The 25,846-nt window shown below is 36.8% G+C and overlaps 1 pseudogene; it reads right to left on the reverse strand.

Annotated features, from left to right (window-relative positions):
* Nucleotides 1-22,717, reverse strand: part of LOC123607213 — a 130,052-nt pseudogene extending 107,335 nt beyond the window's left edge.
* Nucleotides 22,718-25,846: the final 3,129 nt, after the last annotated feature.

Genomic DNA, 25,846 nt, shown 5'->3' on the forward strand with positions numbered 1-25,846 from the left:
TTCTCTCAGGATACTTGTGGGAGTATCTTTCTATTTTTACTGTATAGAAATTTCAAACTATGTCTGGGTTCATTATCTTCTTTTATTCTTTATTTCCATTATCTCGGACATAGTGGATCTTCTGAGTTTGTCTTTTTTTTTCAATATATGAAATTTATTGTCAAATTGGTTTCCATACAACACCCAGTGCTCATCCCAAAAGGTGCCCTCCTCAGTACCCATCACCCACCCTCCCCTCCCTCCCACCCCCCATCAACCCTCAGTTTGTTCTCAGTTTTTAAGAGTCTCTTATACTTTGGCTCTCTCCCACTCTAACCTCTTTTTGTCTTTTTTTTTTTTTTAATGATTTTTGCTTTCTTCATGGTTTAAGAGAATTATTTAACTTTATTTAAAAGTCTTATAATAATTTTTGACAATTATGGTTTTATTCTCTGGGAGATGTTTCTTGGCTTTCAGTTTTTATAGCATACTCTAATTGTTGTAAAGGGATTTTCAACATTTCTGTATAGATTATAACTGCAAGGTGAGTGGATGAGAGAAAAGGGCTGTATAATGTAATGTCTGCAGACATATTTGGCAATTTGGCATATTGATTGATTGGCAACTATGATGGGATTGCTATTGTTATTAGGTAGGTAGAAGCCAGAGATGTTGCTAAGCATCTTACAATACACAGGACAGCCCCCAACCAAAACAAACAAACCTAGCTGGCCCCAAATGTCATTAGTGCCAAGTTTGAGAAGTCCCATTTTAGAGACATTGATTTCTGTTCCTCTATAATTCCTAAGCTTCGTGTGGGTGAAGAGGAAAGAGAAAAATGTTCTAAATACTGGCAAAGAATAAAGGTTGAGTAAAGGATTACATGCTATTAGTGTTGAGGAAAGAAAGAGAGGGATAAAGTAGAAGTCAGGTGATGAAGAGCCTTACGGTCATGCTTAGTGGTATGAATTTAGAGCAGAAAAATAAAACGAGGTAGTATCTGAAAGAATTTCTTGGAAACCTCAAAACTCTGTTCAAATGTAATGATCACAAAAATAATAATACTTAATGAGAAGAAAGTAGCTTTTTGAGTGTGAATGAACACTTTGGTGGAGAGGGTCAGAAGAAGCTAAAAAGTTTGTAATCCCAAAAGCTCTTTGAGGTATAGATGTTGTGCCTAACAAAGCTTTTGTCTTGCATGTTTCCTCCCTGCTTCCTCAATCCACACAAATTTACTCTAGGTGACACTGTATCTATTGATAATGTCCATTTGGGTTAAATAAAAATGTTAAACATCCTTGCAAAAACCTTGGTGGGGATGATGTTGCCCTTCTAAGTCTACTGACATAACTCTTATTCATGAACATAGTCACTCTGCATGACATTTTATCTCACTGTGGGTACTAGATTATGACCCTGGTGGCTCCTGAAGTAGCATTCCATGTCTCAAGTAGGAATGTAATCTGTCATCCTCCCTACCATCCACAATTTCTCACTCCCGTTATATGTGCAGGTACATGTGCCCATATGCACATAAGCCAAATTGAATTTTAATCTTTTTCCTTCTTCCTTTTTCTAATTGAGTATATAATTTGATTAGCAGACATGACTGATGTTTTCTTTTCCCCTTGAGTTGTTATAGATTTCTTATTTCGGGAACTTTGAGCAGATATTTAGAACCGAGAGTTTTCTTTCTCCTTTTTATTGTGTCTTCTTTCATCCCTTAATGTTCCAAGATTGCTTTACATTAAGCTACCCATTTCATGCATACAACGGATTTGGGTCTATGTGTGTGTGCACACACGTGTGTGTGTGTGCGTGTGTTCATGTGTATTCAGTTGTTGAATTACTGAACTAGTTGATTAAGATAATTTCATTTAACACAGAGGTATTTCCAAACCGAAATAATCTAGTTTCTGACATTCTGTCCCCTATTTTGACATCTGGAAAGGGTTCCATCATATTATATTCTTTGGACTCTTGCAACATTTGCCTGCTAGCAATGGGAGGGTCTGTATAACATCTGATCCTGTAGTATTTTTCACTCATAAACCAGAAACAACTTGAGCCCTGTGAAGTATGGAGGTTTAAAGCAAACCTTTATTTAACATTTTGTGTGTCAACATTTCTCCAACTTGACCTGCCAAGTGGATTTCATAGCAGATGACTCTGGAACATGAACAAGTGTTTGTTCTTATATCTCACCCATTAGTGTTGAATTAAAGACTACAAGGTTTGGATCACATAGCAGACTTCAGTGCCTTATGCTGCTGATGCTGGCCAAGAACAGGAGCATCTGAATATTTATATGTTTATTCCTGTGGAATTTTAAGAAATCTTTGGACAGTTGACAGTATGTGCCTATACCGCTAAACCTGAGGGAACATCCAAGGCACTTGTAAATAGCTTTGCATGGATGGGAAAACTATGTTGATTCTAAAAAGATGTCAGATGAGCTCTTTAAAAATAACTATCCTGGAACTCACTTTTCATGAAAAAGAAATCCTCTCGGCTAATAATTTATGGCAAAATATAAGATTTGTCTGTGGAGTGGTAACAACAGTGAGAGAATGCGCTAACATTTCTGTGTATTTCCCATGTGTGTATATTATACCAGCTGTTTTTCCGTGTATTATCTCATTTTGATCTCATGATGATGCGCTAAAACAATAGCTACTACCACCTCCATCTGGAACCTTCACTCCAGTCTGTCTATGACCATGTATGAATATGGTTATTCAATGTCTGCAGTTTTATTTTATCTTAAAAGTAAACTTTAAAAATGTATATTATTTCCCATCTATGCCAACAATTGTTTAAGTCAGTTTATCATCACTTTTTCTCTTGGCTATCACAATAGTCAATTAATTGTTTTCTCAGCTTCCAAATTTGACCCCTCGCCAACATATTCTCCATATTTAGACTTCAATAGCTTCTTATTAAACCTAGAAACAGAATGGCACCTGAACTCCTTACCATGCTCTCCGAAGCTCTACAGGATATGTCAGGGTGTCAGATGAAGCAAAAAACCCCATATACCATATATATAATATGTATATTTATATATAATGCTATAAAACTTATATTTTATACATTTATGAATTATAAATATATATGCATATGTGAATATATATAACACACATATCTGTAAAGTCCATCATATATATATATATATATATATATATATATATATACACACACACACACACACACACACATGCCATTGATTTTCATTAATTGCAGTCCTTATGTTCTCTAAGATTTTCAACAACATTGAACTAGCAAATAAAAAACTATTGTTCCTAGAGGAATTAGAGAGTTAGGTTTCTGAGAACCTCTGGTTAGAGCATTTTCACTGAATAATCAATACATTACCTTGTATTATGTGTATTTCTCTTTAAAGACACTTTTATTATATATATTGTATTGTGTGCATATTGTTTGCAAGTATAAATATCAATTACATATAATATATACTATTTCCTGGTGTAATTTATATGTTGGTCATGAGTGCAAATATCAATGAATCAATTATATATATTATATATATTTTGGCTATGAGTTCAAATATTGATGAATCAAGAAGATATTTAATAAATATGGATATATATAGGTAATTCCATAAAATGTTATATTTTATACATTTATGAATTATATATTATATTATTTATATATTAATGAAATATAACATTTTATAGCACTACCTATAAATATCCATATTTATTAAATATATTCTTGATTCATCAATATTTGAACTCATAGTCAATAGCATTATAATTCATCCCCGAAGGAAGCTTATCTAGCACAAATATTTTTCTCCTCAGGTATGTTACAGCCTTCTTGGACTTAGCAACACTTGACAGCACTTCAGCTTGAGGACTGTGTTAAATAGCAAGATCACCAACAAGAGCACTAAATGCAAAAATGCAAAAATAAGAGTGACACTAGATAGACGATGAGAAGGACACATGTACAGTATGAGAGTTCCAACCAGAGCACTGCCTCGTTTAACTCTAGCTAGGAAAGTGCCTGTTTTGGGAGTTAAACTTTTCGATTCTCATCAGTGACAGTGACAGCACTGCAGATACTGATTTGGGATATTACAATTAAATGTTAGCAAGGTGAATTTATAAATATGGAATCCATAGATGATGAGGGTCAACTGTATATATGAAAATGACAAAGGAATGTCCACTTGAATTGCAGATAAATGTCAAATCTTTAGTATAAATATGTCTCACAAAATATTTGGGATGTACTTATATTAAAAAATCACTGTTTATCTGAAATCAACTGATTTTCCTATATTTTATTAGGCAACCCTATCTGATAGCTTTTTACCTAGCCAGGCTTACCATGCTTTGCTTTATGTATTGATTGATTGATAACTTCAAACTCATTTCCTTCTTTATATTTCTCTGAAATCTCAGGATTCTCTTTTTGGAGCCTCTCATTTACCCCTGACCTTGTTTTCAGGATCTCCTCATAACTGAGTTTTTGTCTTCTTCCAAGTCTTTCCTGACTCCCAGGTCCTCCTCTGTCCTATTTAGTGTGATTCCCATACACTATTTGTAAAATTTCTAATTATTGTGCTCATGTGTGTTTTCTTATTTTTGACCTGCCTCCCTAACAGCCTGCTTCCTCCAAGAACCACATTGATTTGCATCCTGATACATAACCCTAATACAGTATCTGACACATGAAGCCTTGAAGAATGAATGATGTAAATATTAAATGGAAAGGGTATGAGGATTTATAGAACAGAATTCTTAGTTACATATCTGAACCTAGTCTACTCATTCTCCAAATATTCCTCAGCACCTTGAGCATAAGCATCTGTGCTAGTTTTAAGATAAGCTTACATTCTGCTGGGGCAGACAGAAAGGAGACAAATAAATAATTTACTTATAGCTTACAACACTGCCGTGAGGTAAACGGTCACAGGAATTAGATAGACAATAAATGGGAAAACCATCCTGCATAGAATTATCAAGGTTTCAGGAAGAGGATCCTTATAAGATTTCTGTTTAATAAACATTAGAACATGCATCCTAAATTTCTAAAGCATGTTCTAAGAAGTTTCTCTGTTTGGCCTTACAAGTTAGTGTGCAGTGAGAAAGGACCATGAATAAAACACTGACATTTTGACACCTTCCTCCCCAGCCATGCTACCACTGTTTCACGATGTGCTGAATAAATGACACACACATGCACGCACACATTTAGCCATATGTACTCAGTTAATTTTCACTAGTTTATATGCAGAGGACTAGCCGTGTAAATGACAATCAGTGATATAAGAAAGCAATTAAATTCAAAATAATAAGTATCTTAATGTCACTTTTTCAAAAGATTTTTAGAGCCACATTTTAATTTATTTCCTGGAACACAAATTTATTGAGCACCAGCAATTTATTTCAAGTCAGACATTGTTACAGGCTTTCAGAATACAACAGCAAACAAAAGCAGACAAAACTTAAATTTGACTTCAGGGAAGTGAAAGGTTCTAAACAAATTCCAATCTTAGAGTGTCTGATTTACAGCAGCAGGAACATGATGTATTGACATGTTAGCGCTCTTTATCCTCAATGTATTTGTGTAGCTTTAACTAATTAATCCTCATGATACTAAGCAGTGGATAAAGCTTATGTATTAAACATTGCATGCTCTTTTTAAAGCAATGACAATCCTTGTAAACGATGTGTCCGTTGCCAGAAATCCACATAAGTATTTTGGTTTTAAATTCCCTAAAGCTAAGAGCACTGCGAATCCACTGCTGAAAGTTGACTTTTTCTCTGTTGCTTGGGACTTATGTATTTTGACAGTGGAGTTTCAGAAAGCGTTTAATTATTTTTAAACCAGAAGGTGTTCATTCTCTTCTCAAAGTTTATTTTGGCTGCTTCTACCAGGCTAGGCGGGGAAACCTAGATGAATGTTCATGAATAAATGGCTGTGCCATTTTAGCATATGAGTGAAAGCTCTCTGCATCTGTTCGTGCCCTGGTCCAGTAGCTATTCTAATACCTGTCCTACTTACCTCATAGCAATGTTAAGATGGTGACATAAAATAATGACACCATTCTCCCTGGAAACTGTGCACTGACTTCCCACTGAACCTACCATAACATGTAAACTCCTTACCATATCCAGCACTATTTTTCTTCTGGCCCCTGACAGCCTTTCCAAATTCTCCTAACAGTCTCCCTCTCATGCTTTCCATTCTTGTCACAAGGGACAACTTTTGGCTTTTCAGACATACCAGACCCTGTCCTTGTCACACATTCCTTCCGCCTGGAGTATTTTTTACCCACTTTTCACGTACCTGGCTCTTTGCATTTTCCAGCTCTCTACTTAAATTTTGTATCGTCTGAGAAACCTACCCTTATTACTGGCCACCTCAAATAAGACCTGCTCCTGTTCATTGTCTAAGAGCACCTTGGTCACTTTTAAATGACATTTATCTTAAATATTTTGTTATTTTTTGGATGCTTTTTTATTCGTCATTGCTTTCTCTCCAGGTAAGGAGGCTCTAAGTCACCCTAAGGGAAGGACCATTCGTGTTTTATTCACCGCCATATACCCAGTACTAGCACAGAACGGATCCAAGAAAGGCCTCAAACTTTTCTTAAGTATAAACTGCATAAATAAATATGTGCCAGTATGAGTGCTTAGAATCTCTAACTGGTAGTTGAATTAATGGAAAGAGCAGTGATAACAGGTTGAGAAGACCTTTCTCGTCTTGATTTTGCCATTGTTTTTTTCTATCCAACGTAAGTTGTTCTATATCTCTGGATATCATCCCTCGTTTGTGAAATATAAATAATGGAAATGTAATGCATGTGAACTGTAATGCATCGAATGTGTGCATATTGTATGATGTAAGTCATGTACAAATATAACGTGTCATGATTTATAACAACTGATTACGTTTTTAAAAACAGGTAATTTCCTAGATCCTCACATTTTTTAGTAGACTTCTTCACCAAGAGGATATACAAGATCGAATCAATGAAAATAAATATAATCTTTGTGATCTGTTTTTATTTTCCTCTTTACATCTCACCTTGGTAATGTCTTTCTTGCCATTCCTCTTAATTTTCACATTTCCCCAATAGTTTAAAGAACATGAAATTGCAATATAAACTTAGTGCACTTGGTTAATGAGAAAATGTATGGAAAGAGTAAAAATAAAATTAAAGAAAATAGGTTCCCTCCCCCGCTCATTTTTTTACCACTTTTGAAGATTACTGTTAGTTATTAGAGTGATGTAGTTAATGGGCAAGGAAAATTTATTCATTATCCAATCACAGTGTCTGACCATTAGAATCATTAACATATAATGGTAATTACTTAGGTTTGCATTGCAGGTTTTTCTTTCACCTGAAATCGAAAGATCTTTTGGAGAAAAGAGATAACATATCTGTCTTCCTAAATTGCTCTGTTCTCTATCTCAACCAGGTATTTAGTGAGGGTGAAATTTTATGGAAACCCATGAAAAATTAGAGGAGTATGGCTCTTTCAGGAAAATTAATTTGCCTCTCCTGTTTCTCCCCACTACCCTATTAGAAGTATAATTGACTTGATGCACAGGTCATGCCAAACTCATTAAACCTACAAGCCCATAATGGGTAGGATCACAGACCTAAATGTTTTCTTTGAAGCTTCCTTATGGCACATACTTGGATGCTACAGAGTCTTGCCTGTGTTGGGATGTGCTTCTTAAAGGAGGCTTGGAAGCCATCTGTTTATTCTGGCATGAGTTTCATTTATAGAGTTTGAAGACTTGGTAGTAATTTGTTTTAGTCTGTTTTCTAGTAATTAAAAATGAAAATGAGCTTGATTTTCTGTTTGTCTCACGTATATGCCATTATTTTCATTTGTAAAACAGAAGTTCTCTGGGGTAATTGTGGCTCAAACACTGTTGATATAGGTTGAATCTTAGTCATTTTGGGCTGTTCTAACAAAAATAACATAGCTTGGGTGGCTTAAACAACAAACATTTATTTCTAACATTTCTAGAGTCTGAGAAGTCTATGATGAAGGTTCTGACAGATTCGTTGTGTGGCAAGGACTTTTTCTGTTTTATAGACAACCATCTTCTCTTTGAATCCTTGCATGATGAAGAGCAGAGAATAGAAGCATGCTCTTTTCTGTCTCTTCTTATAAGGACACTAATCCCATTCATGACTACTCTATCCTTGTGACCTAATTAACTACCAAAGGCCCCAGTTCCTAATACCATCATATTAAGGATTAGGATTTTAACATAAAAGTTTTGAAAGGACATACATATTCAGTCCCTAACAGGTCATCAACATCAAGATGAGAATTGCAAAGCCCACCAAGAGATGAAACCAGGGATCACTGTTGGGGAAAAAATGATCATATTGCCCCACCTCCACTGGGGAAGCCAAATGGAGGTAGGGTCAGGGGAGGCATCAGCATCAGCAACCAATGGGAAGTGTCATATTTGAACAACACAAGCAGGAAACCTAGTATCCATGAACCAACTGGAGGTCATAAGCCCAGACACTGAGTGAAAGTTAGATGGTCATGAGAGTAAGCATCTGATTAATTCCCATTCTACACAGATTTTTATAGTCCTGACTTTTTTTTAAGGTTCTAGGTCCACACTGTATCAAAACATTCCCATTAACCATGAAGAGTCAGTGCTCCAAGAACTAGTTCTTGTGTTGGTATCAGAGTTTCCTTCTGTACCAGTTTCCAGCAATAGCCCACAGTGGTTGGATAGTGGGATTTGGACAGAAAAACTTAAGTATGAGTACATCTTGAAGGGATTACTATAACAGTTTCTTAGCATTATAATAGCCTCAGGCCACCAACAGTTATAACAGCACCTCATATTCTTTGTGGGAAAAAAAGTCCCAATTTGTAGGATTTACCTACTTCTCTGCAGAGAATACAGCATGGCCAATTTCAAGTTATGAAAAGTTAAAACTCCTTAATATTTTACCTTGGTGCTTTCTAGCTGACTCAAGTGGACTTTAGCACATGCCATCATTCATTCTTAAATAAAAAGCCTTCCTTTGATCCCACATTTTGCCATGACCCAAATTTTCTACTTCCTTTCCAAGCCAAACTTTGTGAAAAAATTGTCTTTTATTGCTATATCCATTTCCCATATTCCAGAGATTCATTTATTAGTAATCAATATCCTCCATATGCCAAAATGAGTACTCTCATCTTTATTCTTATTTTACCAAAGCTTTTAGCAGTTTTCAACATGGGCAACGACACCATCTTCTGGAAATCACTTCTTCCCATTGTTTAATGGACGCTACACTTAATGATGGTTTTCTTCCTATCTCTTTGATCCCTTCTGCTTAAAAAAAATTTTTTTAACATTTAGTCATTCTTGAGAGTGAGAGAGACAGAGCATGGATGGGAATGGGGCAGAGAGAGTGGGAGACACAGAATCCAAAGCAGGCTCTAGATCTGAGCTGTCAGCACAGAGCCTGATGAGGGGCTCAAAATCACAGACCGTGAGATCATGATCTGAGCTGAAGTTGGATGCTTAACCAACTGAGCCACCCAGGTGCCCCTGATCTCTTCTTCTTGACCTCAACATTTCAAATATTGGAGGGTTTCCTTTATCCTTGAGTCTCTCTTGCTCTCTTTTTTTCTCATCTGTATGTTCACCATTGGGGCTCTAATTCAATACATTGAAATGCTGCTACATCCCAATTATTGGCCTCAATCCTTGACCTCTCCTCAGAACTCTAAAATTATATACCCAGCCTTGCACTTCCATTTGGAAGTCTGGTGGGCATTTCAAACTTAATATGACCTGAACAAATTTTTTTGTCTATATCAGGTTTTGGCAAACTACAGTTTTAATAAAATCTGACCTTCCAAATAATTCTAAGAAAAAAAACTTGGAATATGATCACACCATTTGTTTACATGTTGTCTACAGACAATTTCACACTGAAGTGTAGAATTAATAGTTGCACCAAGACTGTATGGTCTGCAAATATTGCAATATTTATTGTCTGGCCCTTTACAGAAAGCTTGTCAGCAGCTGGTCTATATACCCAATCTGTTCCTCTCCAAGTAAGTCATTATCTAATTGGATAAAAACATCTTCTGTTTCATTTCTTAAGCAGAATTCTCATAATTACACTTAATTTCTTTTTTTTTTCTTACCACATGCATTCAATGCCTCAGCAATTCCTATGGACTTTACCTTTAAAATAAATCCGAAATCTTTCTGTTTTCAAAATTTCCAATACAATCACTACCATAAGTTGCCTAAAGCACCAAAACAACTTGCTAATGGTTTCCTTCCTACTTTGTAATCCTTTCTTAATTCACAGAAAAGTGTTCTTGAATCACATATCAGATACTCCTTTCTCTGCTTAAAAACTTTTGGTGGCTATGCATTTCACTTAGAATAAATCTACACTCTCTACCTCATATAACTATTTATTTATTTATTTATTTATTTATTTATTTATTTATTTATTTAATGTTTCTTTATTTTTGAGGGAGAGAGAGAGAGAGACAGAGCACCGGTCAGGGAGGGGAAGAGAAAGAGGGAGACATAGAATCCGAAGCAGTCTCTAGGCTCTGAGCTGTCAGCACAGGGCCAGAGGCAGGGCTCAAACTCATGAACAATGAGATCATGGCCTGAGCCAATGTCTGATGCTTAACTGACATAGCCACCCAGGTGCCCCTACCTCATACAGCTTTTGTATCATTTTTATTCTTCCTTCTATTGCTGCCAGCTCTCTTCCTGCTCCTTAGACACCATTTGTTTGCAAGTGGTTGTTAAATGTCACCAGGCACTTTCCCAACGCTTCTCAGGTCAAATTGCATTCTTCTGGTCCTGAGACTATTGAAGGACCCAGAGAGGTAGTCATTTCCTATGGGGCTGTGAGCATGTGAGTGTATGTGTGTGGTCGGGAATGGGGGGCTGTGGGGAGTGGATCATCTGTGGTCTTTACCTACTCAACATTCAACCTCCTTTCTTCCACTCACTTCATGTGATGTAGATGTGTGTTGGAGGACAGAAAGTTCTCTTGAACTTTTTCAGACAGAGTCGAGTGACCCCAATCTGAAGGGCATATTTGAACCCACAGTTATAATGCTTAGTTCAGAGATGAGTGTAGGATCCAAGTTAGTCCAATAAGACTCATTCCTTGCTAATGGGATCAGTTGCTAAGGAGGTTGGAGCAGAAAGTAAGGCTGCAGCTGTCAGTCTAGGCCCTGATTAGAGAAAAGAAAACCAATACAATGAAAGCACAGCCACAATATGGAGAGAAACGGAGTCTTACCATTCTTTGAGCATCTGGAGAAAAAAAATGACTTAAAAAACAACTTCTTCGTCTTCCTCCTCCTCTTCTTATTCTCCTTCTCCTCCCCCACCCACCCCCAAATCTACTTCTGGGATTTTAAGCATATGAGCCTGTTCCACTGTAGGTTTTCTTAAGTCACTTTGAGTGGGGTACTTATTACACATAATTATCCTGATTATCTAGGAGTTTATCATAATAGGAAGGTATTTCCTAGGGTGCCTGGGTGGTTCAGTCTGTTAAGTCTCTGACTCTTGATTTTGGCTCAGGTCCTGATCTCACAGTCTTGAGATCTCACCCAGAGTAGGGCTCTTCAGTGGACTCTGTGCTGTTTGTGGAGCCTGCTTGAGATTATTCTCTCTCCCCTGCTCCTCCTCCTCTCTCCCTCTCTCTCTCAAAAAAACTATATCTATATCAATATCTATATCTATATCTATATATCTATATCTATTATCTATTTCTTCCTTTCTTTCTTTCTTTCTTTCTCTCGCTCTCGCTCTCGCTCTCGCTCTCTGTTTCTTTCTTTCTCTTTCTCCCCCTCTTTCTTTCAGCAAGTCTCTTCTGTGATCTTCATGTTTGCTCCAGGAAGGACCACAGTCTCCTGCTTCTATAGAGCCCAAGGCATATTTCTTCTCCATGTTGCAAAAGTAGTTGGTCCATTCTTTTGCACATTGTCTCCTTGCCCTCTTCCTCCACAAGTCAGTGTGTGCTTGTTATACAGCTGCAAGTGGTAGGAGAGGAAGAACTGAGCCCAGTCTCAGGCTACTGATGCCAAGGCTTTTGTGTGCATTAGAAACTACCACTCCCTCTAAAATCATCACCTCGGGCATGGGGTGGTTCTTTGCAGCCTAGGCTGTATCTTCACCTTGAATTGAAGATCTCGAAGTCAGCCAGAGGACACTGTGCAGAATACAAATGACATCCTATCCTGAGGTCCCCATAGTACTAAGAAGCAAGACCTGGAGCCATGAGGTAGAAAGAAGCTCTCTTCTCCCCACACCCACTGTTACTGCGGTCTGTTCCTAAGGTTGATGGCTGCTGATGTTGTATGTCTCTGGGGCATCTCCACACTGTACATACCACTGTGGTCTTGGCAGTGATCGCAAATGTTGATGATAGTTGGAAAAATTGTGACGAAAGTCACATTTCCCAGCGTTGTTTAGGTCTTAAGCTGGTATCTTTTCAGGAGGGCCTTCCTGAGTTTGATTTCGGGATCTCTACAGGAAATCTCTGTTGATGAAAGTCAAAGTCAGCTGTTTAAGTAGTCTAGTTGGAGGCCATTTGGCAATTGGCCATTGGAAGATACCAAAGCATAGGGTAAAGCAGGACATTTGGCATATCTCCCCTGCCATTGGCCAGTGACATTTTCAGGGGTCAGTCTAGGGGACCCTACTGTCCTTTGGTTATTTCAGTGTCTAGCACTCCCAGGGGAGACCCTCATCACTGTGTGGGACATGGAGGGATGGAAAGAACTTCCACTGGGAAGTCACCAGCGGTAGGCAAGGGCTTTGGGGGTGCAGGGGATGTAGACACTGCAGTGGGTTCAGGGAGATAGGACCCTAAAAGAATGGGGGTGGTTAGGAGACTGGGCGAAGTTCCAGAGGCAGTAGTGGGGAACATGCTAACAGTGGGAGTGGTGCTCAGGTGCTGGGTCCTAGCACTTGTCCTACCTTTGTCCAGGCAGAGAGGGGACCAGACCTGGCAAGGAGCAGATGGCACAACCAGAAACCGCTTTCTTCCTACTTCTTGACTAGTGCATTCCAGCCTCACTGAGTTTTCTCTTGCTACAACATGCTATTTCTACTTCCAGGCCTTTGCACTAGCTTCTTTCTCTGTCTGGGATTCTCTTCCTCAGTGAGTGCCTCTCACTAATAGCTGCTTTTCATCAGTCAGCTTCCATTTTAAATGTCACTTCCTTCAAGAGACTTATTTCTTAACTACTCAACCTAATACAGCTACCAATGCACATGATTCTGTATCATCAATGACCTATTTTTAAATTGCAAAGTATGTTTACTATAAGTAGCTCTTCATATTTATGTATTTATTTATTTGCTACTTGTCTGTCTTTCCAAAATAGTACATAAGTTTCTCAAGAATAAGAATCTTTTCTGACTTGTTCATTTAAGTATCCCTAGTATATAGAACAGTGCTGAGTAGTGTTGGTTGAATGGAAAAATACCCAACTTTAGTATTCCAAAGTGGTTTCCCAAGGCCATCTTGAAGGAGGTAGCCCAAGTTAACTTCCTTAGAAAAAATATGAAGGCAGAGGGCAGAGCCATGCATTGTATTAGTTTAAGTGACACGTGTATCCGTATTAAAGAATTAATTTGTTTTTACTGTGTATCTTCTTAAATATTTATAAGCAGAAAATTGGTTATAATCTCCTGTATTTACTACTCATGTAAAACAAATGAAGTAATCTAATGTAATTAAGGCATTTACCTTGTTGGATTATTTTGTGCATTTCTCCCATCCAAGTACTAACCAGGCCCAACCCTGCTTAGCTTCCGATATCAGACAAGATCGGGCGCATTCGGGGTGGTATGGCCATAGACTATTTTGTTCATTTCTATCCAACTCAAGATCTTTGAGGGCAGGGCCCATATTTAATTTGCTTACTAACCCATCATCTGTGCTTTTACATTCCTGGGACACAGATGTAGCATTGAAAATACCTGTTGTGAATTAGTGTTGAAAAGCAAATAAAGGCATAGTTCATGCCATCAAGGGAGTTGTCCAATAGGATAAGCTTAAAGACACAAATCAGCTGTCCATCCTTTTTTTGGAATACTCCTCTAATGAACTCTGAGCTTCCTTACTAGTAGCATCTGTTGGTGCTAACTTATGCCACATAACTATTGTAATGTGCTAATTCCTGAACACATGACAATGACTCATTAAACCCTTAAAACAAATTTAAGAAATATATGCTATTATTCTCTTATTAAGAGATGAGGATGCGGAGGAACAGATAGATTATCTGGCCACAGCTAGTAAGTAGCAAGAGCTGGGATTTGAAGTCAGTCTGATTGTATCCAGTCTGAGTTCCATTGCCTGCAGTTAACCAATGAGTGAATAATCCTGTGTCATTAGCTGTGGCCAGGGTCTCAGAATCACAAGTTATATCCCATTAGCGTACAATAGATTTGACTTAGTTAGGTGGCATTTTTAACAAGATAATCCACTCCTACTACCGGATACAATGGCTTTAGACAGTTTTGGTTTTTTTTCATCTAAGTTACTTAAAATTGAAGGTAAAAGGAAATGTAGGAGTACCCTTGTCCTACCCTTTAATTTTACAACTGAGGAATCTAAAACTGGGAGGAGATTGAAGTCACATGGTTATGTAGTGGCAAAACCAGGAGAAGAAACTAGAAGCCTTTGCTCTCTAAATTCTGTTCACATTTAATGCCAGGGGAAATTGACTGTTTTCTTTCCTGTAGCAGAAAAGAAAAGCAGATAACTAAACATTTTTGTTGTTGTTGTTGTTCTACTTTTCTTTACCTTTAGAATTATTGCCAGAATATGATGATCTGCTCACTAGTTCTTGAAAGTACAATCCTTCTGTGTCTTTCAGATGATCCAGAATGTTTTTAATTTATGCATACATACATCCACTCACTTTTTCAGCCCTTTATTTATTAATCAAGGATTACTTATACACTATACACTTATATACTATGTGCAAAGGTAAGTAGGAAAGAAAGAATAGTCCATTGTGATTTTAGTAATATTGAGTCTATCTTCTCCTGTTTTATTTTCTCATTTGTCTCAAGTCCTTTCAAGGGTATACAGCTTATAATTCCTAAATGAAATAAATATAAAATACACACACATAAAATAGCATCAATGTGAAAATTTGCTGTCGACTCTAGTACCTAGCTATTCTTGTCTTAAAATTGCTTTGTTTCTACGTCTCTCAATATGACTAGCTAACACTATTGCATGCATAATATATAACAAGCATTCTATTAAATTCTCCTTGTACATTACCTAATTTAATTCCCTAAAGAGTGCCACAAACAAATATTTTATTATCCATATTTACAGCTTTATATTACATTCTTAGTAAATGGTAAAGCCAGGATTTAAATCAAAAAATGATTTTCTCTAAAGAGGTTTTGCTTAATGACATCATCAAACTATCTTTAAAATTGTTAGCATATATAGAATATATCCCCAAACTTTGACAGAGAATGTTTAGGAATCTGAGTTATTTTACACTAAAACTAAGAAAACACATTTCTTTTCATTTTCTTCTAACAAGTACACCTTTACCTCCCCTTTGTATAATTTCCTACAAAATTTTGCCCAGTTAGTGATATAGCCATAAATTTATTTAATCCACTAATAAGCAATGATGTCACATTTGGAAACGTTAGAGGGGACTTACGCACTGTAACTTTTTTACTCCTTTAATGCAGTCCTATTTTAGAAAATGGTGTTGCAGTATTGTGCTTATTCACGTTCTGTATCATTTTTCACAGTCCTGTTTTTTAAGGGAATTAACAGCTTGAGAAATGGTCTGAGTAAAGGTAGCTATTCTCCTTAGCGTGGCTGAAGATTGAAGAAGGCATAAATACCAGTCTACTCCCTTGATTTATTCTGCACTCTGAGACAACTGAGGCCCATATACATTATAAAGTGGTTGGCTCCAGTGGTGTTATTAAATTCTTTGTAGGATGCAAGCATTGCTCATTGGGTCTTCTTGTGTTTGAGTTTCATTTAAATGATACGCATATATATGTTTATGTATAATTTCAGCCTCATGGGTAAGACCTGGAACAAACAACTTCCGTTACACCTAATAGATACAGTCTGTGAGGTATATTGGATGTACACTGTTCATCAAAATATTGGTAAATTGACCTACATTTTTTAAGTTCAAAAATATAAACTTCAGTGTGTATCAGGAAACATATATTGTCAGTTATCCTTGCATTTCTCAGTGTTAAGTAGTTGTATTATGCAAGATGAGTGAGTCTGTAAATGCAAGGTAGATGTGACTGCATTTGAACTTTCTGAAAGAATTGTAGGCAATGTATGCTCAGAAACCACCTGCTGTTTTGGAAATAGACTTTGGAGTTGATGGTTGAAGTTACAGATTTTTTTCTAAAGCAACATAGAAGTAACAAGGATTTGGCTGAGGATAAAGACATTTTCCTCCTATGCCACCACTAACTGCTTTCTAAATATTTATTCTTAAATACAATGTTCCTATAATATGTAAGAAACAAGTTGGTGCTCTCTTAGTTACACTGTGTATTTAACATGAACTAAAAAATGAAACACATCTCAATCCATAACCTCCCCACTTACTGGTTAAAGAGTCAGAGTTAAGGAGACTCATGTGGGATTCTTGACCTCATTTTCATTCTTGTGTTTTATAACTTCTGGCCTTCAGCTCCTTATTTGCATAGACAATAGTGTCTAGTAATCAATCAACATGTTGTACATTCTATAATGACCATGTAATTAGCATGCCCTCTGCATTATTTCTGACCCCTTACAGAGAGCATAGAGATGTTGATTGCTTTGAACATGGAGACATATGACTTTGGGAGCACGATAGGGCAAATTGAAAAATTACAATTCATACTGGCTCCTAGATTTATTGTTTCTGTTTTTGGAAAGAAAAATGAGTTTCCTATTAGTTGTTGTAGTGTTCACTTATTTTTCAAAGCCGTTTGAAATTAGAAAGATATTTAGTTGTTTACTAAATCTTACCTGATTATTTTTTTCCTAAGGGGAAAGTAGTATAGATTTGAAGTCCATTAAATAATACTTAATTTATTCTTTTATCTGAATTTAGGATTAAATGTCACTTTTGGGTTTTATCCATATTTATTCTATTTGAGAGCAATGTTTTCTCAAATACCTCAGTTACCTTCAGATAAGCTATTTTCTAAGGGATACACATTAACTCTTTCAAAATCAGCGATATGGTGTGGTGGCTGCCTTAAGGACATCTCTGAAGCACCTAATATTTTTGCAAAGATTGATTTAGATGAAGCATGAATACTCACACAAAATACCAATACTGACTAATTATTCCTTCCTTTAGGACACAGATGTTTACCATGACATACCCTTGTTCCCTTCATTGCTAGAGGTATTGCCATAGATAGTAAAATAAGTGAAATCAGAATTTGTTTGTACTGCCAGGCTCCATCATCCATCATCTAAAGTGTATTTGATTTTTGTCATATTTTGCTAAGAAATTATTAATGCTGGTTTGACTGAATTAAAATATGTCATTGGTATCTGAAATAGCAAAATGAAATCCTGAGGAATGATGAGTTGCTGGAAAGATAATTGGAATGAGTAGAATATCTTAATTTATCATATTAAGAAATTTATTTCTATGCTTTCAATCTGTATTCATATATACTGGCTCCAAATGTAATGACATATACTCCCCTAGCATTAGATTTCTTTCAAGGGAATATGTTTTTCTATGACTCTTGTTTTATGACTAAAGAAAGAATAAAAATATATATGTATTTAGAATAACTAAAATTAAGCAAAAGGTCAGTCCAAGAACATCCTCCATGCTTATATGATTAATTCTAAGATATACGTGTATAGAAAACGGGGACAATGTATGATATTCAGAATCCTAAAGATGTCCCCCTAGATTTATTTTTCTGTTTACTCAATCAAACACTAACCTAGGTACTGCTGTATAGCGATTTTGCAGACGGAACTAAGATTACTGGCCAACTCATCTCAATTTGGGGAGGTAATTTCAGGTTATCAGGGTGGGTCCACTGTAATCACATGGGGACCCTAAAAGCAAAGGACCACTGCAGAATATTCAGGCAGAAGAGTGGGGTAGTGTGGGGAATAAGCTTAGGAATGTCCCAGGCTTACACCAGTGGTTAACAAGGCATAAAGAAGTACAAAGCCATAGGATGCTTACACCTGATTTTGGGTAAACAAGATTAGGACCCCAAGATAGAGCAGAGGGGTGAAAAGGCACCCAGGATAGAGAGGGGGTACAAAGACACCCAGGATAGAGACAGGGCAAAGTCCCCCAGTACAAACATATATGAGGTAAGCAAGATTAGGCATTCAGGGTGAAAACGCCCCCCAATTTAGTACTATAGAAAGGGGCTTTCACAGGAAGGAAGGACCAAATTAGGTAAGCAGGTAAATAGGGCTATATGCTGCCTAGAGCAGAGATGATTAACAAAAGAAAAGGTGCCTTATTAACAACCCATTGGTGTAAATCCGGGGGATTCCTAAGCTTATTCCCCACGGGGAAGAAAGATGAGGAAGAGAGAAAAGAATCCGGAGATTCAAAGATTCATCATTATTGGCTTTTAAGGGAGTCAGTAAGTAGCCTGGAAATAAGGTCTCTAGAAGGTGAGAATGACCCATGTCAGACAGCCAGCAGTGAAGTAGGGACTTCATTCCTATGACCGTATGGCACTAATGCAGTCAGCCCAGACATACTTTACTGGCCTTGGGATGCTACAGAACAGTCAGCTCATAAATTTATTTTGTTTTAAGCCACTAATTTTGTGGTGATTTGTTTTGATAACAATGGGGGGAGAATGCACTGTGTTTACCTGCACCCGAGATTCTTAAGTAGGCAAACCTCACATTTCTAACTCTCTTTGGAGAAGTTTCACCTCTTCGCCTTATTAGCTCACTTCTACCTTTTTAGCGATGTGTCAGGCAGTGAACTGACTCATTGAAAAGAAAAAAAAAGCCAAGTAGACTCTAAATGACCATTTTTATTTTACTGTCCAGATTAATTGTTTTAAATATTTTTAACTAGTGTACTGTAACCAGAGTGACCTTTTCAGAATCCACATCTCATCCAAGGTCCCATTTCCCCATCCTTCCCCACCGTCCTTCTTGCTTAAACCCTTCCAATGGCTTCCTTGTGCTGTTAGGACAATAGGACACCTTAAAAAAAAAAAAAAAAAGTTTCTGCCTGATTTGGCTTTTACTTACCTCTCCAGGTTCATACTCGTTTTTTTTGTTTTGTTTTGTTTTTTTATGATTCCTCCTCATGGCATGTTTTCGTTGTATCTGCATCCCTTTATCTACTTGCTGCCTGAAAGCATGCTAAATAGTTAATAGCACAGGCTCTGGAGTTATAGTCTCCTAAATTCAAGTCCTGGCCTTGCCACTTCTAGCTATGTGACCTCAGGAAAAATACTTAACTTCTCTGTGCCTCAATTGTCTCATCAATATGAGGGGGAAGATTATACTACCAACTGTATTAGTCTACTTGGGCTGCTGTAACAAAATGCCAGAGTGAGCGACTTAAACTACAGAGATTTCTTTCTCACACTTCTGGAGCTTGGATGTACAAGATCAAGATGTCCACTGATTTTGTTCTTGGTGAGACCTCCTTACAGATATCCTTGCAGATAGCCCCTTTCTTGCTGTGTTCTCCCAGGGCATCCCAGGGTGGGTATGGTAAGAGAGATCTTCTACTCATTTTTTTTTCTCATATAAGGACGTCAATCCTATAGAATTACCAATCTCCCCTTACTAAACCTTATTTAACCTTAATTGTCTGCTAAATTCCCTGTCTTCAAATACAATGAAGGTTTGGGCTCAATACATAAATTTGAAAAGAACACAATCTAGTCTATAACCCCTGCTTTAGAGGGTTGTCATTTGAAATATTTATTTATTTGTGTCACTTCTATTTTCGGCATGCTGTACATTTTTTTCACTGACTTATTTAATGAGCATCTATGCAGAGTTCTGATTCCAGACATAAGCAATAAGCACAAGTATAATTTAGATATTTTTCTTCTCATGGGGCTGAGTAACTGTACACCTACAACCACAAATGTAAAGCAGTGATAGCTATCTTTTTAATTTAACAAATATTTCTTATGTATAATCAAAATATATTTGCTTCTCTATTCTATTGCTAATGTATTTGATCAGATTCAGCAGTAAAAACAGTCAAATAATTTGGTCAAATAGCCATTTATTGATAAATTAGTCATTTGGAACTATTTCAACCAGTAGAGTTAAGTGGACTTATTTGGCATATAAACAAAGCTTTATAGTAGAAGAGTGTTTCATTCGAATGCAATGAGTCTTGTTGGGTGTTTTATTATAAGTTAAGCATATTAAAAGATTATAAGAAAAAATGCATATAAAGCACTTTGCCCAGTGCATGGCACATAATGAGTGTTTTGTTGTTGTTGTTGTTGTTTGTTTGTTTGTTTTGTTTTTGGAAATACTTGATTCCTACAAAGTGTGATCATTTTTCTAGGAAACAGGACATATCATAAACATGACAAGAATGTAATTCTTTTGGAGGAAAGGGATCTTGAACACATAGTTTAATATCAACCAGGACAGCTGCTACTAAGAATGGAGGATAAGGGGGGACCTGGGTGGCTCAGTCCGTTAAGCATCCGACTTTGGCTCAGGTCATGATCCTGTGGTTCGTTAGTTCCAGCTCCATGTCAGGTTCTGTGCTGATAGCTCGGAGCCTGGAGCCTGCTTTGGATTGTGTGTCTCCCTCTCTCTCTGCCCCTCCCCACTTGGTCTCTGTCTGTCTCTCTCTCAAAAGTAAACATTAAAAAATAGATTAAAAAAAGAATGGAGGATAGTAAAATAGTGATAGAAACAAGTAGGGTTGCTGAGCTACTTTTGACAGGAGGTCAGGGGAAGATCTAGGACAGGTGACAATTAGTTTATCTCCCAGTGCTCAGAGGTTGAAAAGGAGTTTGCCTAAAGCCAAGGTCTTCAGCTCTGTGATTGTCCTTTATTTTGCCAATGAACCCCCCCTCTTTCTCTGTGATCCATTGTGGGTGTCCTTTCTTAATGGAAGATGTGTCAGAAAATGGACTTAATAATTTTGTTCAGCATCAAGTATACCAAATTGTTCAGTTAGTACTATAAATGTTTATGTTACTTTGTTCTCATTTCCACCAAGAAGGACAATTAAAAAAATTCTCCCTGGTGGTGGTAATATCACACATAAAACAGAATCTCAGTATGTACTTCTTTATTTCTATTTTCTTTTGCATTAATTGCCTATTTATTGTAAAAGTCTAGTTAATTTTCACTGTACAAAATTTTGCCAGTGTTGCTTTATGTGTTTAATTACATCAATTAATTATTTGCATGATTTAACAGCCCATAGGCTACCAGAGAAATAATTGTTTTAAAAGCTTGATGTTGCTGACTCTTTCTGAAGGAAAATTGGAAAAGATTCAACTTGGAGAATGATTGATTTCTTAGTGATATCTTCCTGTCATAAACCCAAGATATTTGAGAAAGACATGTTATAATTTTTCCACAGCATAGTGAACTGCCAGATACCAACATCTTAAAAACTTGAAGGTATTAAAAGGAGAATTGTGTACCAACAGTAAAACTTCACCAATGGCCTATGGTTTTTATTTTGAATAAAATAACTTTTAAATGTCCTAGCAGTCAATGGGAATTCAGAACTATTTTATTCAGTGATTCAGACAACTGGAAAAAGCATCGTTTAAATTGTAGGCATACTGTGTTTATGAAGAAGGTTCTCCAAGAAATGTTAACTGTAGTGAGCATTGTAATGATGGCTGTGCAAATATTAAACAGCGTCTACAATTATGTTTCTGTTTTCTTTTCACTATTGAATGTTTACATTCTTTAAGCATCGCTGATCGATAGCTTTCATTGACTTTGTTTTCTCCTTTCTCAGCTCTTTCTTTACTTATTTTGCTTAATGTATTTCTTCACATGGTGATTTATTTATTTATTTATTTATTTATTTATCTATCTATCTATCTATTTATTTATTTCACTGTTGATGTGGGGGGGAAAGATTGACCTCTTTTTATTAACAGCTTGAATTATCAGCAGGCACTGAGGTTTAGTGCCAAGTAAAGAACACACAGACGAGCTTATTTTTTATCCAGTACCACTTTTAACCTTGGATGCAGACCTCTGGGTAATGTCACACGGGATTCTTGCTGAATATTTGCTGAGGGCTTCTTTTATGCTTGTCTCAGCCTTGGTTTAAAACCACATCAGGAGAAAGGATTGCCAAACTGCTTTCAAAAAGGTCTTTTCTCAATTGCCCTTTCTCTCCCAGACTTTTTCACCACTCTCGCTTTCATGAATACTGAGCTGTGTCTTAACTCTCTACACTCTGTGTAAGGACTGAGTGGTTTTAAACATTTAAACATGACACAGAAATTCACTATGACAGGATTCAACCCATAATCTCTATGTGCAAGTCTCCAAACCTGGTCTCCCTATTGTAATCTTCTCATTGAAAGACAAGAACATCACCATCCACTCCTTGTACAAGCCAGAAAACCAACAGTCATCCTTGCTATCCTTCTTTTCTCTCACTGTGAAGTTCAACAAAAAATTCTGTCGCTGTTCATTCGTAAACACGCCACATTTCTTCCCAGTTCTGTCCATCTCCATGGCCATCACCACCAGTTTAGACCAAGTGTTTACTATCTCTTGTCTGGAGGGGGAAACTTCCTAACTGATTAATCCACAGTCACTTTTGGGTCTTTTTTAATTGCCGTAACATTGAATTTATCTGAATAAATATTTAATGATATCACATGCTTCATCTCATACATGAAACACTTCCATGGATTCTCGTTACAACTAATATGATCTATAAAATCCTGTTTGTTTTCGCTCCTTGTTACAGCTTCATTTCACCCTATATGTCCCAAACACCTTTTTGGTTTTTCAATTAGACCATGCCCCTTCTATTATAAGACTTTAGCATATACTGTTCCTTCTACTGAAAACTCTTATCTTCATCGGTACCCTCTGGCACACATACATATGTACATACATAAAATCAGTTTTTGCAAAATTATTTCCTTCTTATTTATTCATGTTTTAGATTGTAGTTGCAATGCTTTCTTCCATGGACAACACTTCCTAACCTTACTAACTAGATCAGTTATCTCCTATGTGATACTTAGCTCATGTTTCATTTTACATTTATTTCTAGGATTAATTAGGTTGTGGCTGAAATTTCTATGACTGTAGGCTCCAAATTTGTTTTCATTTAATATCCGATCCTTGACATCTGGCTTACTGTCTGACATAATATCTACTGTATAAATATGTATGGAAAAAAAACTAGTCTTTGTTTAGTACACATAAAAGAAGTGCAACTCATTTTCTACCTAACATTTCTTCATGTATTTGAGGAGAACCACCATGCTTCTCATTCTGACTTGGACCTTCTTCAGGAATAATTTCCTTCATTTATTTAATCAGTCTTTATATTAAATGCTTTTGTGACCCCTTACAATCTTGATCATCCCTCCCTGAGTATTTCTTTCACTGTCTAGATGAAATATAGATAACTCTGGAAGTGGTGTGCCCAGAAATGAACCCAATATTCTACGTAACATTTTTTTTTCCTGTACATATGTCTGTCACCTTCCCTGTTCATTCAGTTTTGTAGAGAATCGAAGATTAGCTCATAAAGTAGCCATCATGGAACCATTATTGGACTAGCCACCCTAATCTGTTTTTGAGGCAACTTATTTAATATTTTTGACATAATTCCCAATTCGGTTTAGTGTACAATACAATAGTTCTTTCTTATTCACTTTATTCATTTTAAACTATAGTGAACTTAGAATCGTAAATATCTGAATGTAAAGATCTTTTATTTTGATGACTTTGTTTTTGAGATGAGGAAATGGAATCCAAAACAAAATTATGTGCCCAAGGCCCTGGGAAACATCAAAGTTAGAACTGGAATACAGCTTTCCTGACTCCTAGCCTAGGAAAAATGTAAAGATATACCAATGTTGATTAATGATTGGAATAAAATCTTGGGAGAGCCTTTTAAAGAAAACTCTATTTTTTTCATTATTTTGTACCTATTTTATACCCACTATTTAAGATTCTGTTTCATTTTATCTGAGTTGGAATTTGGCTATCAGCAGGAAGGAAGAAAAAATCCCATGGTGATTCTTTTAATCTTACAATTTATGTAGCTAATGTATTAAACAACTAGCATTTATTTTTATTATTATTTTTTTAATTTTTAGAGGAAGAGAAAGCATGAGTGGGGGAGAGGGGCAGGGCTGATCTTAAGCAGGTTCCACACTCAGCATGGAGCCTGATGTGGGACTTGATCCCACAACCCTGGGATCATGACCTGAGCTGAAATCAGTAGTCAGACACTCAACCTACTGAGCCTCCCAGGTGCCCCAATGGTTAGTATTTTAGTAACCTGCTATTATAGTAGCTATTAAAATAATGATAATGGTGCTGTTGCTAATAATTAGATGCAAGAGAGAAATGCCATTCAATACTTATATAAAACTGAAACACCTCTAATTTTTAAAAAGTTTAATTATGTAGGTAGCACTGTATGAAAATTTAGGAAAACTATGTTTTTCCTTTAAGCTGGGATCCCTCTGTATTAGTAGCCCCTTTGATTTCCAAGTTTTTGTTGTTGTTGTTGTTGTTTCTTTGATTAAGAGGAGTAAAATCTCCTCGTTCTATTTCTGATCCTCCCAGCCGCCAATCGTGAGAACGTATGCCACACCACCCATATGTTCGTCTCCAGATGGCTAGCCTGCTTCTCTCAGTTCCCCCACCTGCCTGGGCCAAAGGCATGCTGTGCTCAGAACCCCATGTATAACAGGGAAGATGCTGGCGCCTGCTGTCATCTGTGCACTCTCATGTCCACAGCTTCACAAGAGAACAAGAGAGGAAAGAAAGAAAGGCAGGGGTGAGGGGAGCAAACAGAGAGTTAAGGGAGGGGGAGAGATGGGAGGAAAAAGCAAATGAAAATGGGGAAAGAAGGGAGGGAAAGATTATAATTCAATAAGAAAAGTGTAGACATTTTATGATACCCCGTTGTTATTTTGACAATTTAAGGAAATGCGTACAGCATACTCAAATATAAAATCAGTATCCTTTAAATATAGTTATATAAAACAAAACACAAATTCTTGTTCTGACTTTAGAACTGATGCTGTATTTAACTGGCCCTGGACATGAATGATGGTAGATAAAAAGCTTCAAGTGGTTTTCTGTTGTTTTGTAGGGAAGACACCATGCATTTGTGTGCCATGTGTCATATATATTGCTAAGAAATAATACGCAAGATATAAAACACATGTTGCTGATGTATATAGTCATAATGTGTTTGAGTTGCCACTCAAGCTGAAACTCTAGAATAAAAGAGAGATGACAAAAATCACAAAGGGGATTTCCTCTCTTTTAACTTTAGTTCCTCTCTGATTTTCACCCAGTGTACCATCCTCAACCTACATCAGAATCACCTTGGACAGTCAAAGAGAACCATGCAGCAGTTAATCAAGGTTGTTGTAAAAGTTTGTCATAATGCCCCAAAGCCTTCCTTTCTCAAGTAAAGTAAAAGCCAAATGTTATTATGTCGAGAAGAGCCTAAAGACATGTGAAGAGGAAGAAGGGAAACTGGTTGTAAGACAGTTGCAGTAATCCAGGGGAAAGATAATGGTGGACTGGAATAGGATAGTAATGATGGAGTTGGGGAGATGTGGGTGCATTCTTAACTGGTTTAAAGGTAAGACTTATAGGGGCGCC

Source organism: Leopardus geoffroyi, chromosome A2 (genome assembly GCF_018350155.1).
Source record: "Leopardus geoffroyi isolate Oge1 chromosome A2, O.geoffroyi_Oge1_pat1.0, whole genome shotgun sequence".
Classification (NCBI taxonomy): Eukaryota; Metazoa; Chordata; class Mammalia; order Carnivora; family Felidae; genus Leopardus; species Leopardus geoffroyi.